Genomic DNA, 19,797 nt, shown 5'->3' on the forward strand with positions numbered 1-19,797 from the left:
ACTTTTTATTGTTTCTACCGAATGTGGAACACTGGAGAGTGACTGTAAGATGCTTGAAAGAGTCTTTCATGAGGTTTTCCTTCATGGGATACAATTATTGTAGGATATGCGCAGAAGTGGAAGAAGTTTGAGGGGATGAGATGTAGGTCTATAATTGTTGTAATTTTAGGTTTGTATGAGTAGGAAGAATTGGGCAAACAAGTATGGGTGCATTGGAAGTGGTATCATTTATAGTGGGGTTAATGTTGGGCTACTTTTCATTCATAGGAAAGATATTCATTCATGAGATGGATTCCTTCATATCCCAACATTCAACCTAGTTTTCCATGACCCCTATTCCTTCCATGTTCCTCTTGTCTTTTATAATGTCTCTCACACACACATTTTGCATTAGGATTAGTTGCTTCAATAGTGTCTATCACAAGAAAACTTAATTTGGCCTTGAAGAAATTATGAACTACCGCTCTGTGTGGCTTGTTAGGATTTGGCAAAAGGAAAGATTCTTGATATCTCCTACAAAACCTTGAGCAAGCAAGTCTTTCAAATTTTCTACATCACTTTCACAAGCCAAATTATTGATTGTCTCAACATGTATATTGTACTTTGAACTATTTACACTACTTAGTTGTAATTACTTGCTACTGACTTCAATTGTCAACATATAGCTCTCTTCAAGCACCTTCTTTTCCTTTATTGGAGCACCCAAAAATATTAGATGAACCACTTTCCCATCAAAGTATACTTCATTTACATGAAATATGTATACCTCTATTTTAGAACCCCTCGAAACCCAAGCACATTAGTAGGATAATAGACAATCCACACATTGACTTCCCCTGCATTGTTATCAAGTATTGTCAACCCTATTCGATGAAGGGAAGTTTTCCTCCATTGTGCTTTGTATCTCTGATGTGAGTGTAATACTAGTAAGATATTGGAGAGTTTCTCTAGAATGATGGTTTCTTTGGTTTGTTTAGTTGGGTAATAGACATCCCCCACATTGGCTTCCTCTACCATTATTGTCAAGTATTATCAACCCTATTCGATGAGATAAAGTTTCCCTCCATTTTGATTTGCATCTCTAGTGTGAGCATAATAATAGTAAGAAATTGGAGAGTTTCTTCAGAATGATGGTTGCTTTAGTTTGTTGAGTTTGGTTCCTTTCAAATGTTGGACAAACTTATATGTGAGATGAGACAATGAAATGAAGCATGGACCAACATTAATATAAAAAACACTAAAGTATATCATATAGTGGGTAACTTTCAAACCTTCGATTCTATATATAGATCAATGAAAGAAAATATGGGTTTAACAGAAGGTTCAACTTTGTTTCTAAAAGTTGTATTATGGTACAACTAGTATAGCTTCAAAATTTTGTGCTATATTGGAGATAGGATATGATCATTCATTGAAATGATGATAGGTTCAAAAGGAACCTCTCAAGTGTGGTGACCCATATATTGTTTGAATTAGATCTAACGGATGAGGTTCAATAGGAAACTAAAATTTGAAGGGAACATTGGAACTACATGTAGTTTCTATATTATTTGAGGATTACATTTCAATACCAAATGCCATAATTATGGGCACCTCATATAATATTTTATCAAATTCTAAAAGAGTGTATGGTAGAGAATGCCAATGCAGAAAATCAATCCGTTAAAGGTCAATACTAAAATTCAAGAGCACAACTATTAGCACTTTGCAAGGATGAGATTATAAAGATTTGAATAAATTACCTTTTACAAAATAAATAAATTGAAGGGACGTTAATATCTTCCCAAGTGTTGTGACTCTCCATTGTTTCCAATGTTGGGCATGGATCAATTTCTCCTTTAAAATTGATATTCAATTGAAAGAATTGGTTGGAACTGACATGCACAGTGCAACTAAATGAACTTCTAAAAGGAAATTATGGATGGCAGCTGGAGAGTTATGTGGATGAGAACAAGTTTATATAGAGGACTTCTGTAAGTAGAGGTAATCCTCTATATATCTGCAACAAGTGTGGCTCTAGATATGGCATTAGCAATATCATCCCAATTTTACAAGAAAAAATATCAAATATTGTAATTTGACTATTTACTAGATGGTCGGAGGGGTAAAATTATGGACTCCAACATACAAAGTTGTAGATGAGAATTCCACAATTCCAAGTGGGAATGATGAAGGGGTAAATTATGGACTAGAACAAGGAATTTTGTATATGGTACATTTTTTAATACCATTTTTCAATATTTGTACGAACACATTCTTTGGCACATTTTAACAAGAAAAAAATATTGTATTATTCCTCACTCCATACTTTTTACAACAAGGATATGAAAAATAATGTATACTCACAAGAAGCAACAAAGAATAAATTGTAGACATGGAAGGGTATTTTATGGCTCAAGGAAAGATATAACACCCCTCTTCAAGAAGTGGATATATAGGTCTTGTAGTAGACAATGTCAATTCCTCCATCCACTTAAAGACATTTTTGAAGTATAGATGCACATATTCCTACTCAACCTAGCAGTAGTGCATATTCCATACTACAAGCATTTGCATTTGAATGCTTTTCCATTTTACATGATGAATATGCATTGAGTTGTTAATTGAGTTGATTCTCTCCAAAAAATTTGGAATTACATGCAGTGTTTTGGGGACATTTCATAGAGCTCCCTGATTAATTCCATTACATATAGTTCTTTGATTAATTCCACTTAATACAGTTCATTGATTGACAATCTCAGCAAAGAAGGAAAAATTCAACAAGCTCTTATATTGTTAGATCATATCATACAAATATGCCACTAGCTTAATGAAATAACATTTGATACACTTATTAACAAATTTTTCAAGGTGGGTAAGTTGGAGAAGGCAAAGAATCTCCTTCAGTGGATGTTAGAGAAAGGTTACAAGCCTGACCTAATTACCTATAATACAATAATACATGGACTTTTCAAGGATCATAGTGTAGAGGCAACACAACAAATATTTGAAGACATGTTGGAGAAAGGTTACTTTCCTAACCAAGTTACATATAACACATTAATAAATGGACTCTGCAAGCATAATAGGGTAGAAGAAGCTCAAAATATATTCTATGAGATGATAGTGCAGGGTCTGAGCCCCGATGTTGTGACATACACTACATTGATGAATGGACTCTTTAAAGTGGGAAATATGAATAAGGCAATAAAGGTATTTCAAGAAATGAAAGATCGTGGCCATATCCCAAATATTGATGTATTTGGAAAAATCATACAGAGTAGGCACTACTATTATTACCACAACTAAAGAAAATTATATTGAGAATAACATGAATATTATAGTACAAGTTCTATTTTTTTCAGTTGAATAGATATACGAACAATTACAAAAAATTAAGGTAGGATGACCATTATGATAAATATTATGGGTATAGAACAAGCATTAATGTCCATTACAAAAAAACACTTGTACACAATTTAGTGAAAAGAGTAAGGGTTCATTAACCCACTCGACAAATAATCCAAAAGAACATAAGGACCATGATGGTCCCTTCAGGAAATATATGATCATTGAAATACATAAATTATGTTAGGAATGACAAAAGTGGTCCAATTCCATAAATTTCCCATTTCACACACGGGGCTAGAAATTAGAAATTAAAGGAGAAAACTCAACCAATGCATAAGTTCCAACCTATATATTAATTTTCCAAGGTCAAGCCTTAGACGACCATTATGGTTAAATAATATAACAAGCAAGAGCCTAAATGGAGTTCAAATTATACCTATATGGAACAAAATGGAATTGTAAGTAAAAAAATTAGTAGCTTGAAGAATACACTATTGCTATTGTACTATAAGCACTAGTCCAACAATGAATACCCGAGTAGAAGGGTTTCCATGAAAGCTACCATAATCATTTGTAGAATACAACATTCGAAAAATTAGATTTCTACCAGAATAAAAGGAAAAAATATAGATATAATACACAACTAGTAAGGGAGAGGTTGAGAATAAATAATTCTCTATAATGGTTAAAAACCGTGAAGACAAAAACCCCAAGGTAAAATTTAAAAACCATGGTGAGGGATTAAAACCCTAGTATAATAAAAATGAATTGTCCCATTTCTAGTCGGTGACAAGCCAGCTGCCCAACAAAAAAATCATAAATAATCTCGAAAATGGGCTAAAGAAATGGAAATCTATGTACACCATAAGGGAGTTATCTCCCCAAGATAAAATAGTATAATTAAACAAGATGGTTAAAGAGTAGAAGTAGAGGTGACCTGTAATGTTCATGACGAATCGCAAGAAGGGAATCTACCTATTCCTTCTATAGCAACTTGAACAAAAGGGATAATAATATGTGAGAACCCTAACCAAAAACTTATGAAGGGAAAAAAGTAAAGATAAAACAATTTAAATTATGAGGTTAAATTTAAGGATAAGGTTTGATGAAAATACCTGAGGGGAAAATTCCTAGGAAAAAACCTCGAACCCCATTAAAACTTAGAGATAACTACTATGAAAAATGAGCAAAACCCTAAGAAGAGATCACACCGGTGCTGTGAACACTGACCCTTGCATAACCTGCAAGGGAAAATACAAAAATAAGTTAGAAAATTGTAATGGTGGAAAAGATGAAAATAAAATTAAACCCTGTCAAAATGGAGAGGAGATACAACATATTACTTATAAATACCATTACATTTGGTGACGTGGATGAGAAATTTTTGATGAACTAGAATCCATCAGAGGTGATACTTGTCTGGTAATTGAAAAGAACACATGTACAGGAGTGACAATTGAGGTTCGAAACCTCATCTGGTCCTATGTAGAGCCAAACTCTGGTACCAACCGAAAGGAAGAACATACACAAATGAACAGGGAAAAGGGTAAGGAACCCTAGCCATTTTTCCACCTATCAACCTTAGCCACTGGATTACCTGAAGAAGTCATGACTGTATAATGTGCGTGCTATGTGAATCTAGTGAATTAGCCTATAGTTGAGTTACCAAGTGGAAAAGCCACATGGGTGTCAAGACCATAGGTCTTATGAGCATACACATAAATATAGCAGGTGTATAATGTTCACACAATAAAATATTTAACTTAGTTTTATGTTTCATTCCATCACAAGTTGAAAATGGGGTGCACACAAACCTATCCTTTGGATAGGATGGAGGGTGTGAGACCTTACAAAAAATAATAATATATATAAAAACATAAAGTCCATTGAATTGGAAATATGTGAAGTTCAAAGAAAACATATGGGATATCTCAATTATTAGCAAGTATGTAGAGTTAGGAGGTATGGAGAATTTAAAGGTTTCCCCCTAGAAAAATTAGGGGAATTATATGTTGAAGTGTCTCAAATTCAAACCATAGGAGTGGACTAAATTTGAAAAAATAGTATTAGTGGAACTTCTAAGTGCATCTAATAGGAATAAAGTTCATTGAAAAAGCTAATATTAGCTAGTGCTTTTATGAAGTTACGAAAACCATGGCTAATGTTTAAATTATTAGTATGAAAATATACTTCACGACGTTGAAGGCTTACTATGGAACTATAAATATGTCAGTAAAAAAATTGCGTAAATGATGGACATTACATGAAGTGACAGTTAAAATTACTAACATAAATGATTGATTCATTTGTTGTAGTACCTTTTAGGTAGTCATATTTTTGTTCCCAGACTAAATTAGTCATTCATGTTAGTCATTTTTAGTTGTGTTACTTATTAACTAGTCGTATATTTTAACCTGGGGCTAAATTGGTCATTTATGTTAGTTTCTTTTAGTTGATCACTTAATATTGCTCATTTTTGGAAGTATTTCACTTGGAAAAGCTATGGTGACTAATGTTTTTAGTCACCTAGTCACTAATTTCATCATTTTTTACTGGTGAATAGCTCATGAGTGACCTAATTGAGGATGTTCATGACAAAGCTAATGTTATGGATTTTCCATATTCTTATTTGTTTCTCTGTAAATTACGTTATAATTTTCTGACTCAATTTTTCCTTGCACAAGTTTTTTTGAACTATTGATCGTAAGTTGGAGATGTGTGGAATCAACCTCGGTGCAATCTAGATAACATGAAACCATTTCATAAAATATAGGAATAAAACCCATGTTTTAGAATTCCACCTAGATCTACATGGGAATGTCAACCTTGGAGGTCGCTACAAGATATAAAAGTTATGAGAACAAAACTAGGAAAACCCTTCATTAGTAAAACCAAGAAAAATTCTCTATAATTATACTTAATGCTTGTAGGCATGTTGTAGTATATTCATTAAGAAATACAATAGGAGTGAAGATAAATGGTGAAGGGATGAGGTGAAATGATTAAGGATGGATTTTTTAAATGGTGGAAGAGATGAAAAAATGGTGTCTCAATATTCCTTTTGCCTCCTCATCAGTACCACGTCATACCATCATAGCCTAGAATTTTAGAACCAAAATGCACTCTAGTGCTTAGGGACCTGGTACCTAGATGTGGGACCCACCAATGTTATGTTTCATTACCAAGTCAATGCAATTCCACATTTCATTACCTGCTACTACCATGTGTCGATGTACCTACCATGTTTCACTTGCCACTTGTACAATTATCCACCCAAAAATTCCAAAAAGGAGTGCCGCATGTCATCACTTTTGGCTACCATGTCATCAACTTATGTGACCTATCATGACACTTGAACTTGCCACATGATTAACCTCTACCACCTAGTGCCACCTAGACCAGCCAGATCATATCGGTACCATGTCATACCAGCCTGGTCTTAGCTCTTAGAAAACAACTACACTTTGGTTCCCAAGGGCTCGATATAGCCATGCTTAATCCTAATTAATTAATAATTAAGAGTGGATTAAGGACTATGATTAAGGCCAACTGAATTCATGGTAAATCACAATTTTCATGCTATATAAAAAGTTAGGCATTATTTTATTTTCATAATAGATTTCTCTATGAGGGCTTATACCAACCCTCGACTTGCTAGAGGCCCTTCTACTGAGATGTGCCTATGGGTTCTTATATCGGGATGGGCTCATACCAATCCCCAAATCCTAGAGAATTATATCAACCCCACAACTTCATACTGATCCCCACTTCTTGAGGAATTTATTGGCCCTCGAGGTCATGGCAATATCTAGGAATGCTTATGAGATCGGTCCAATCACTACATAACAAATGGGGCCCACCATTACATACTATACCAATAAGATCCTTTCATGTGTCAACTTGATGCCGAACTTGCACCTATCACATGTCATTTTCCAACCGTCCATTTTGTTGGCCAAAAACACCAAATCCTCCTACCATGCGTCATACATGGATGTTGCCACACCATAAATTTTTCACTTGTCTTCCACCTCATTATGTGGGCAGTGAAACCTTGACCACTTAGAATCATGTCTAAACTGATTTACTTCAAATTAATTTTTCTCTTCATTCCTTGGGAGTTATAAGAAGTGACATATACCATTGGAAGGTCTCTAAGAAAGCTATTTAATCCTACAATTTTCATTATCATTTGGACAAGGGTACTGGAGAAGAAGTTCGATCAAAGATAGGCTCCCCATAAGCTTCCTTGTGCATCAATTAAAATGTAGACTTGCACAACACTTACTTTGACATAAATTCCATTGTAGTTGACATAAATGACAATACAAACACAATTCCAACAACTAACACTAGAAACAATTTCAAAATTGACTTTCTTTCGGTCCTCTAGATGGGAAATATAAATATCAAATGTTTTCAAGATTACTATTAGTTGAAAATTTGACCTATGGGGATATCAAATACTAGAGGATTTTTAAGTGTTATACTTCATGAAAACTCATTATGGAAATATCTAGTGTCATAGACTACTATTATTTTCAATATATCTATTTTGTCATGACTGGGGATGCTGGAGGTCAAAACTCCAAATTCCAGTTCTACACTCTAGTATCAAAAAAATGGCCAAACATGTCTAACACCATAAAAACACATAAAATAATACCTTTGGCCCTAGATGATGACAAACCTTTCTATCAACTACTATGAAACTTCTTGTCAGAAGATGGACTTGCAAACTGGGATATTAGGATACCAACATATCTCTAAGAGTTTTACATCATAAACTTCTGATGTGGCTCTATCTCAGTATATCTTTGTCCATGTGCGGGTTCCTCCCAATATGGATTTCAATTGGTGCATATCTCTCTTAGTATGATTTTCTCTCAATGTGGATCTCCCTTGATATGGCTTCTGCCTGGTGCGTCTCTCTCCTGATATGGTTCCACCCCAGTGGAAAAACTTCAATTGATAGGTCCTATTCACATTAACAATTCCCAATAGTTGTTAATACAAGCATATCAGAGCACCAAACAATAAAAAAATAAGACTTTATGGAAAATTCTAGTATGATGAGGTCTCAGTATGATGGAATTAAGATGAAAAACTTACTTCTATCAAGGTTTCCATTTTAGCTAACATGTCTAGTATGAGTATATCATATTTTTGCACATGTTTGCATTGTCAAGAACTCTAATATGGGATTTATTTGGTAGAAATACTTCAATTAATTTGGTATTTATCATTAGATGACATAAATAGAGAAAACTCATATGTTTGATGCCTCTATACTATTTACTTTGTTTTAGTGACAAAGCTCCTCTCATTGACTGATATTATATCCTATGTAAACACAAGAATGGGATGGATTACCTCTCTAATCTACTAGATATGTTCCTCTACTCCTTCATTACTTAAGATCATGCCTCCTATCTTGCCTCTAATCTCCTTCTTCACAAGCCATTCACCCTTTCTATCAAATGCACTCACTTATCCTTAATTTATGTGTGTTTAGTGCTTTCTTAAAGGGGGTCACTTGTAAATTTGGTTGGGTTTACATATATATTTTTTCTCCCTTAACTTGGATTGAAATCCACAACAGGGCCCCCCTTGAGTAAGGAATCCAACTTAGTGTCCCCCTCACCTTGACATCAATTACAAAAAAATACTCAAAAATATGTGCACCTCCCAAGTAACATTGTCTACCAATATATCATCCATAAAAACAATAACAAATGAATTTATAAATTATAATAGTATGTCATTCATTAATCTCATGAGCATAGATGGTCCATTGCATAAACAAAATAGCATGACTAAACACTGATACAAAACTTGTCTAGTTCTGAAGGTGGTTTTCTAGGTATTTTCTTCTCTTACTTAAACTTAGTGATACCATGATTTTAATTCCAACTTGGTGAAATACTTTTCTTGATGAAACTATTCCAACAAATCATATATCCTTAGTATAGGGTACTTGTTCTTAGGCATTTTTTTTCAACAACTTATAACCAATGCACATTCACCAAGCCCCATCCTTCATGGGCACAATTATGATGGCTGACCCACATGGTGAGGTACTTGGTCAAATAACACCCAACTCCAACAAATTCTACACCTCATTTGTTTCTATTATACACTTCCTATATAGCCTAATGTTTGGCAACAAAGAGTAAAACAATAATTGGATCTTGTGGTCCACCTTCCTCTTGGGTGGTATCCCTTTAGGTTCTTGGAACACTCCCTTGTATGGCTATATCAACTCACACAATTGCTTCCTATTTTCCATAGTACACCCCTCTAGCGATGAATTTTATCTACCAAACTCATATACAAATTGATTTTCTTTTAAAATAAGAAAACATACTTCTTTCTAGAATTGATCAGTTTCTTATCTTGGTTGGCACTTAACAACGAAATTTTATACTTTTAGTTATGAGCATTAATGGTGAATGATTTTTGTTTCCTTGATGAGGCAATACTAGTTGGCTCTCCACGTGAATATTTCATCATACATGTACATATATGGACTTCTAAAAACAAATCCACATACATTGACTGAGACTACATCCAAATCTACTTCATTAATAATATTAGCAGTAATAGAAAATATGATTTTTCCATGTTTGGTTTCCTTTATTTTTGCATCCTTATTTACCCATCCCAAATGATATGGGTTTGGATAACCATGAACCTCCAATCCTGATTTTTTGACCAACTCTTGTGCAATGAGATTCACATATGATCCTAAGTTGAATAAAGCATCAACTTTTTCCTTCTAAACCTATATCTTTATGTGGAAGAGTTTGGTCATCTCCTTTTCTTCCTATTGTCGAAGGCTATTCATATTCACCCCCTTCTACACTAATGTACAAATGATCTTCTCGTCCGCGTTCGAGTTTCTTTCCACCTGATTGCTCAAGTCTATGGCTATAACATTATTTCTTCTTCGCTTCTTTATTTCAGTTAATGTCTAAGTCTCTCATGCCAAACCATACTTCAATCATCACCCCTATCTATGAGTGTAGTATGTATTAATTCCCTTTTAGTTAAATTAAAGAAGTTGTACAATTGGTATTTAGGGTGTAGAACACCCTTAGCAGTAGTAAAAAATCATTGTTCAAATCCTTCAAAATAATATTATTAATCCATAAATCATCCTTCTTGTTTCTAGGGTTTAGTTAGGGTACATAAAACACATTTCAATTTCAGAATTTGTATATGGTACACATTATAATAACACCATTTTCATATTATTTCCTTCCCCAACCAATGATAAATAAGTGCATAACCATCTACATCAAAAATTTATTATTATATAACCCTATTTCATAAAGAAAAGAGAGAAGCATCCTTAGCTATCTAATGGGTACAACTAGAATTGACTATACTCTCACTCTAAAAATGTGAGAACATAAAGCTTAAGAAGTACTAATACAAAGGTATATTTATATTTCTTACAACTTGAAATTTTATGATGTAGTTTAGTGACTCAATTAATAGGCACCTCACCTTAAATACTTTTTACATTTTATTTAGTATCATCGATCTTGTTTTAGCAAGCCATCTTGACATGTCCTACATTTACCTAGGCCCTTAATAGGTCTTCTTCTTCACACATTTCTTAGTTGATGATTGATCGTCATGGTTCTTCTTATCAGTTTAATAAAAAAAAAAATGACTGGAGGAATCAACAACTGGGTTAGTTTCATACTCGTGTGATATGGGATTGATTATGAATGCTACCACTATAACCCATAGGTCCCTACATATGCCCCTTCCATAGACATAGGTAAGCTGAAGGGATTTGAATCTCGAATCTCTTGGTACATAACACTTATTTTTCATAGAGATTTCCAATTGAGCTTCCCATAAGACCTTAATTAACACAATCCCTATCATAGTCACATCGATGATATTTCTCTAAATTCTATCCATGACACTTTCTCTATAGTTTTATTGACCTTTTACCTTAAAAAAAATATAGAATTATTAATTATTCAGAAGTTACCTTGATTGAACTAATTTTCATGTTCTCGAATTAGCCAATGACAAAAATAATCAAATGTGTAGTCCTTACAATATTGCTTTCTAAAATCCCAATTAGCTCGAAATATGGAAGAAATAAAAATCACAAAATGTTTGCAAATTCATTAAATGAGAGATGTTAAGAAATATAAGTTCTTTCTCAATTTCATAGTCTAAATTTATTGGTTTCATTTCATTAAAAAAAAATTATTCATATTTTTCCAAACTTGATTTAAATAATCAATGCAACTTATATGAAAACATTTGTAGATATATAGGATGTCATGACTCTTATGCCCTTTTCCTTCCCATTAATCGTGAATTTATTATGTTCCTCCTTAGGGTGGAAAAATAAAAGGTATGTATACTACCCAATTTGTTTAATATTTAATAGCATGGATTTATTAGGTTCATCCTTAGGGTTGAAAAATAAAGGATATGGATACTACCCAATTTGTTTAATATTTAATAGCATTTCCATATTGTGTGCCCACATGCCATAGTTGCGGCCATTTAAAATCAATGGCTCTTCCTTAAAAGTCATAGTCACTTTACAAAACTTGATCCAATCTGCAAATCTAAACTTAATTCAAGCTACCTCAAACATCCAACCCAAACATGAGTGCGTATACAAGTAACAGAATCCAAAATCACTGATATAAAGCAAGCTATACCTCAAACCACTAGCTTTAAAACCATGTTGGAGAACTAAAGCATTGCATAAGTAACTAACTTTTGATTCCAAGCAAAATAAACATGTCATAAAAAAAATTTATTATGACATTCAAGAAAAATTGACCATCTCTCAACGTATTGAATGTATGCATTGTATGATATGATAGATAGATATAGGGTATCTATATATGCTCAAATGTCACAACATTCTTGGTATTAAGCTCACAACAACACTTTGCACAATTATTAAATAATTTCTCTTGCATCTCATAAGCTATCAATAATTTGTGTGTAATATTAAAGTGATAACCATGTTACTATTCATCAATTAATATAACTAATTATATTTGAATGATTGAAAGGTTATAAGTAGACGTGATTATTAATAATTTCTCCTATGGTTATATGTGAGTAAGAATTTTAATTGTAATTAATCAAATAATTTTATAATGTTTATTGCTCATCAAGTAGAATTATATTATAATCATGAATTTGTGTATAATGTAGTTAATAAGAAATGCACAGTCACAAAATACATTTACATTATTATTTTTCTCTTGAGACACGAATTACGAAGATTATTAGTATTGTCTTCAACTATCCAAGTTATTCGATACAAGATTAGATTACATCATCATGCTTTTTAAAAAAACAGAGACAATTTATTAAGGAATAAAAATTATAATAATAGAGAATGAGTATATTCCAAACTATCTCAAAAGGCCATGTATAGAAATATGTGAACATTCTTCATTGGATTCAGATAATTATTATCCGATATTATTGATGATTATTTTAACGACACCACAATGGTGCATAGGTGCATGCTTGGGCAATGACTCTAGTTTGAATACATGATTTAGTGAATGTAGGCATAGGGTACATTCTTTTTTAATGACTCACGTATGGATAATGGTGTTGTAGGGAACACATTGTATCTTTCTTGGAGGTGTGGCACAACATCCCTAATTTGACCCACTAGCACTCCATTTGTGGCTTATGTTATTGTTCTGTATTTTTGAGGTTGTGGGAGTAAATACATTGGACAACATCAAACCACTTTTCAATGCTGGGATCTAGCCCTACCAGCTTCAGAGAGGGCTCTCTCTTTATGATTAAACTTGATTTTTAGGTTTATTTTAGGCTAGTTATGATTATTCTTGGTTGTTTGTTTGAATTTGGTTGATTGGTTGGTCGATCTTAACAAATCACTTTCTTTCCATTGGGCTATGGAGTCAAATAAAATTGGATGCTACACCAAAAGTTCAAAGGAGTAATCGTAGGGAAAGCTAGCTAGATTTACTCTATCTTTTAAATTAAATTATGGAATGGAGAAAAGGTGTGCTTAAGCATGGATTGAAAAGCATTTAAGAATTTCTCAATCAGACATTAGAAGAAAACATACAAATTGTAAATGTAGTCCAAATAAGGTGTTCAAAAACATATCTTATTTTTCACATGTCTTACTTTACAATTAGATTTCAGATGCATAACACAAAGAGAATAACAATGAAAACACAATTACAGTAGGAAAAATATCACCATTATTTCATAACATAAGTATCCTGTGAAGAGTCTTTTTATTAATGGTGCTCCAACAACGCGGAAAAATTAAATGCTTGATAGAAAGAGTTATAATGTTTAGGAACCAACCCTGAATACTTCAATTGAATGAAGTATTTAAACAAAATTTACAAAAAGGATTACAATTAATGCCTCATTGACATTGCATTCTATTATTAACTTCAAACTAATAGAAATGAAATAATGTGATCAAAAGAGATGAATCTGGTGAAGTGATTTGGACATCTAGCACTGCTTTGGTGGGGAACAGTTGCTGAGTGGCCACTATTCGGGTGTTGCGCTGGTGAAGCTAACCTATTCTTTTAATCCCATAATTCACATTACTTATCTCGCTGCTCTTCATATGGAATGGAAATTTCTTTTACCTTGTGGTAGATCTCATCTACCTCGGTATAATGAGTGAAAGTGGGTTTCACTACAAAAATGTGTATTATCTCATGTTGGATGAAACTCATATTACTGATAGCTTCATAAAACGATCTCCTTGTCATAGCACCTTTGATGTAGGAAGACTTAGTTGTATCCTTTACAATGTTTTGGAGCTTCTTCTTGTAATCTTCCCTAGTCATCAATTTGTCATTGATCACAAATAAAGAACGCAAACCTTTCTTGTTCAATGCTTCTATTCTAGTGAAAAACCTATTAATTACTACCTCTAAAGTGTGACATTTCTCTGTCAGCTGCACAACCAAGTTCTTCTTTGTTAGAACTTTCTTTACTTCTAGGATTGGTTTTGTTTTTTCATCTACTCCCAAATCATCCAACTCATATCTGTTTTTGGAATTGAGGAACTTTATGATGTCATTGGTTGTGGTAAACATTTCTCCTAATTTCGCATTGATAGTTGAAATGATTTTCTTGGCTTTCTCCATCTACTATTTCTGTTCAAATATAATCTGTGGCAGCTTGTAAGGGGCAAGATCACACCCAAAAATCCTTAGTTTTGTATAATTCTGATAGAGGTACCAATCCCCTATCTGGACTTGGTATGATAGCTGCAAAAATTTCTTAATTTCTTCACTGATCCTTGGCTCTGACCTACTACTTAGGAGACTAAGTGTTGGATGTACAAACATCTCTATGAACTATTTTTATGAGAATTCCCTTTGTTTGTTCATCACTGGCGTAGTCCAAAAGATGACTGACTACTTATTTCCTTCTTCATCCAGCTTTTGAAAGGCAAGCTTGATATTGTCTCTCTGAAAATATAAAAATATATAAACCAACACAGAAGCATATTTGAAAACCTCCTCAGTATGGAATTTGATAGACTGCTTATCAATAGAATCTATAAGAAATTGGCTAAAGTTGAACAAGATTGAAGGCTTGGAATCAACAGAGAAAATGGAAAGAAATCCTATAATTTCCTCATCTACCCATTGATATGAGTAATAGCCATGGAGGTAGGAGATGACCGTGATAATTTGCTTGGCTCTCTTAGGGAAAATAGAGGATGGATAGGGAGTATTTTTCTTTGGTAACGAGGCATCTTCTGTCAAGAAAATCTCAAGGGTATTGGCTCTCTTAGAAAAGTCCAATTTCTGATACAATTGAACATGTGTTTCATGGGAAAAAGGAGTGGAATTCTCTACAGTAGGAGCCTGCATCATTTGGTCTATAGCTTGGGGAGTGACAGTGAATAGAATTCCTCCAGTAGGGGAAATGATAGCTCTTTGGTTGGGAAGATAGCAAGCATGGCACTTCGTAAAAAATTCTTGGGTACTGTGGGTACATGGAAAAATATAGTGGGTAAAATTAGATTCCCACAGTTGAATATCATCAGACTTATCTATATATTTTTCCTCAAGCCAACAATACATCTCAAAAAGATCAAATTCATAGATAGTTTCATGGATCTTATAGTCTCTGTCTACCAAAGGGATGTGGTGAAAATCAATGGGAGGGTGGATCAGAGGACTCACAGGTTCTTCTGGGCCCTTGTCTTTTGGAGGCATTATTGGATAAATTGCGAATTACTGGTGAAATCCTAGATGGTACAGGCTTACAATGCATAGAGAGGATTTGGGATTTGCAGATAGGAGGATAGGGTATTGGCCTGGAAATGAGTGAGAAGGCAATGTTCCCGACCTGGTGAAATTGTTGGATTTCGGTCTAGCAAACCTGTAATAGGGCAATAACAGTGGTAGTGTATGAACTCAGTAACCAGTTAATGAGCAAAGGGAGGGATTTTATAACATTCTCGCTTTCCCGTTGATGGTGGTGTGGGTCCGTTGAATTAACGATTAAGCCATTTAACTGCCTAATGATTTAATTTTGGAGGGAGTAGAGGTGCTTGGTGGGATCAATGGGAAGATGACATGGCAGAGGGTGAGTGGTGGGAGCGCAACAGATAGAGGAGTGGAATCGGGAGGCAAAAAGCTATTTTTCATAGCGAGGGGGAGGCAGTTACTCGTTTCTCCTGAGAGGGGTGTGAAATGATATGGGGCTAACCCGTAGTGGTGGGTGTGGTTTCGAATACTGCCCATTTCGGAACCCCCACCCCCTCTTGATGGTAAAGATCAGATGGTGATGGGGGGTGAAAAACACTGTGGGCCGTCAAATGTTGAGATGTGGGCGTGGATGAGTGGAGAAGCAGCGGGATGTTAAGGTGATGTTATGGGGCATTTTTTGGGGTCGAGAGAAATGATCTTAATTCAGAGAGGGGAAAAGACTTAAGTGTACGGTGAGGTAGGGGGTGAATGAAAATATGAGTGGAGGGGTGATTTCCAGGTGTTAAAAATTATGGATAGGGGAATAATATATATCAAATATTATTTGATATATTCAACTTTAAATTAAAAACTTCAATCCTTTGCCTTTGCTCTGCACATGGAAATAATATTTAACATTTGACTTTAGGATAAAATCTTCATGTTTTTCCTCTAACAACCATAGTGCTTCTACCAACCCTTTTGCATTTCAATTCCTTTTCTAAGCTAACATGTTCTCTCCTTGCTTTGCAGGGTGCACTTAAACTAGCAAACCGAAATCATTTTTCTTTTATAAAAATCTACCTTAGCCTATCACTTATTTTAGCATTGTCTCAGATTAAACTATTGAGTCAATTTTATTTCTACCTAGCTACTGATTTACCAAGATTAAACTATTTGGTAAATATTCATTCACTAACCTATTGAACAAAAATTTAAATGTCTTCAATCATCATTAAAATGTATGACGCGAACAAAATTTCAGTCATTGTGGCATGCAAAAACAATTTGCACACAACCTTATTTGAAAATACAGTAAAGAACTAACTTGTCAGTAGTGGCACTTGGACTTGCAGCACTTTGAGTATTATTTTCTATTTTTTCTTTTGTGGGGTTCTTATTTCCTTTTTTCTTGTTTATTTTTAACATACCCTCTTTTCATTTTTTTTTATATATATATTTTTGAAAATCATTTGAATATTGAAAATATGTACAATATGAAATCACAAATACAAAATACTCAATCACCTTGAGATCCTATAATTTATAGGACCCTAATAGTGGCTCCATCTAGGGATGGCACCTCTCCAAGTGAAGTGTCAAGAACATATGATCAGTAGCCTTGAGTACTTCATGTCTATAATGTCTTCATTTGATTTCTTTGTTGTTTCAGATACTATTGGTATCTCATCAATCGAGGCTTAGGGCCTTCACTGCGGGCTTCAACCTTTGTTAATAAGTTACCCAGTCAAAACCATAAGGACTATGATATTTACAATGATGAAAGGAAAATTTGTAGGCTAAGAAAATTAGTGTTTTAGAATCATGCCATTCAAAAGACCTCCAGGTATCTCTTCTCCATCTAGGTCCTTAAGGTAGAATGCATTGTTTCCCCTAAAAGAATGAACAATATATGGCCTATTCCAAAGATTATCAAACTTGCCATGTTTGTCATTGTCTTATCTCCTTGAATTCCATCTCAAAACTTGGTCCCCGATGTTAAAGTCATTAGCTTTTGTTCTTTTGTGAAAGATATTTTTAACATTTTCTTGAGTAACTTGGTTCCTGTTGTACACTTCCTCCCTAGATTGTTGCAACTAGATAGTTTGATTAATCCTTCTTTGTACATCATTGGGTTCGGATTGCACTTCTTGAATGATATTCATGACTGGAACTGCTAAGAATGATGGAGAAACTACATCCATTCCATATACCAATTGGTATGGTGACATGCCAATTGACTTTTTAGTAGTAAGTCTATCAGCCTAAAGTGCAATGACCAACTTGTTGTGCCAAGACTTTTGTTGTCCTCTAACAGCTTTTTGATGATGTTTACAAAACTTTTGTTTGAGGACTTAGCCAACCCATTACCTTGAGGGCAATAAGCTGTTGAATGTACCAAAGTAATGGGGTAATTGTGGTAGAATTCAACCATCTTTTTAGATTTAAAGGCTGCAACATTATGAGTGATGAGTATTCTAGGACAGCCAAATATGGAGAGGATATTAGTCTCAAGGAATTTAATAATGGCAGCATCAATGGCATTCTTGGAAGAAGTGGCTTCTATCCACTTGGTAAAGTAATTGATGGCTATAAGAATCGACTTTTTTTGGGTAGAGGAAGAGAGATGAATTTCACCAATGAAATCCAATCCCCATTGTTGGAAAGGATTTCAACAGAAATAGGCTTTACAGGCAGGGGAAACAATTTTCTCTTTCCCTAAAAAATATGGCATTTATGACATGAGGTGACTTGTTTGTGAATGCCAGGGAAAAGGGTAGGACAGTAGAAACTATCTCTAAGGATTTTATTGGTGGTGGTTTTCCAATAAAGATGTCCACCATAACCACCTTCATGGAATTGTTGCATAACTTTATTTGCATCATATTTTAACACACATTTAAGTAAAATACCCCCACCATCTTTCCAATACAAGACATTATCTATAATGAAAAATTTAACTACTTTTAACTTCAAAAATCTTGCCTTTGCTTTTGTCAAACCAGGTGGAGCATTTAAATTAAATAAAAAATAAAGCAAGTCTGCATACCAGGGTGAGTTTAGAAATGCTTCATCAATTTGTGGAGTCACTTGTTCCTCTTGATTATATAATGAATCAATCAAGTTAATGTCCAAATCATGGAAATTTGACTCAACCATCAATTTGGCTAGTCCTTGGCCTTTAATTAACTTGGTGGGCTTGATTTCTAAGTCATATTCCATAATGACAATAATCCATTTTCCTCGCTTTCCATCAGGTTGATTCGGCGTGAAAATGTCCTTAACCACTGCATTAGGTACATAAGCAATAATATGGGAATGAAAAATATATACTCTAAAATCTTGTATTGCTTTAACTAATGCAAAGGCCTATTTTTCCATAATATTGTATTTCAAAGATGAATCTCTTAAAGCTTTACTAAAGAATGCAATAGGTTGTTCAAAGCCTTCACTATTTTTTGTTGTAAAACTACTGCAATAGTTTGTTCGGAAGCAAAAGAGAATATTATGAAATCTTTTGTAAAATCTGGGTTGATCAATACTGGTGCCTTGGTCAATGTTTATTTAACTAAGTCAAAGGATTGTTTAGCCTCAATAATCCAATTGATTTCAGAATCCTTTCGAAGCATGTTTGTTATATTTCTAAGAAGTTATGCCAGGTTAGGAATGAATCTCCTTAGGAAATTAATTTTTCCAATAAAAGACTGAAGCTCTTTGATGTTTCTTGGATGACTGATTTTTAATATTGTTTCAATTCTGCTAGAATAAATCCTAATGCCATCCTTGGAAATAATGTGACCAAGAATTTTTCCTTCCTCAAGGCCAAATAGTGTCTTCTTAGGATTGAGTGAGATTCCAAACTTCCTACATTTTCAAACAATCTTCTGAGATGTGCTAAATGTTCCTCATCAGTTTTAGAATAGACTCCAATGTAATCTAGATAAATCACAATAAAATGACCAATTTCATCAGGAAAGGCAATATCCATTGCTCTTTGGAAACTGGCTCCTGCATTCATTAAGGCAAAGGGCATTTTCACATACATGAAAGTGCCCCATGGTGTAGTGAAGGCAGTTTTATCCTGATCATTAGGATGCACTAACTTGGTTGTAACCTGAGAAACCATCTGACAAGGAAATCCTACCACCCTTTGCAATATATTATCAATTTTAGGTAACAAGTAGTTTTCTTTAAGGGATACCTTATTTAGATTTCTGAAATCAATACACAGTCTAATTTATCTAGTTTT

At 34.0% G+C, this 19,797-nt stretch overlaps 1 pseudogene; it reads right to left on the reverse strand.

The window, feature by feature from the left end:
* Nucleotides 1-311: 311 nt before the first annotated feature.
* LOC149263480 (uncharacterized) lies at nucleotides 312-1,017 on the reverse strand (annotated as a pseudogene).
* Nucleotides 1,018-19,797: the final 18,780 nt, after the last annotated feature.

Source organism: Pinus tabuliformis, chromosome 6 (genome assembly GCF_031772625.1).
Source record: "Pinus tabuliformis cultivar Carrire ecotype Pingquan chromosome 6, CPIR1, whole genome shotgun sequence".
Taxonomy (NCBI): domain Eukaryota; kingdom Viridiplantae; phylum Streptophyta; class Pinopsida; order Pinales; family Pinaceae; genus Pinus; species Pinus tabuliformis.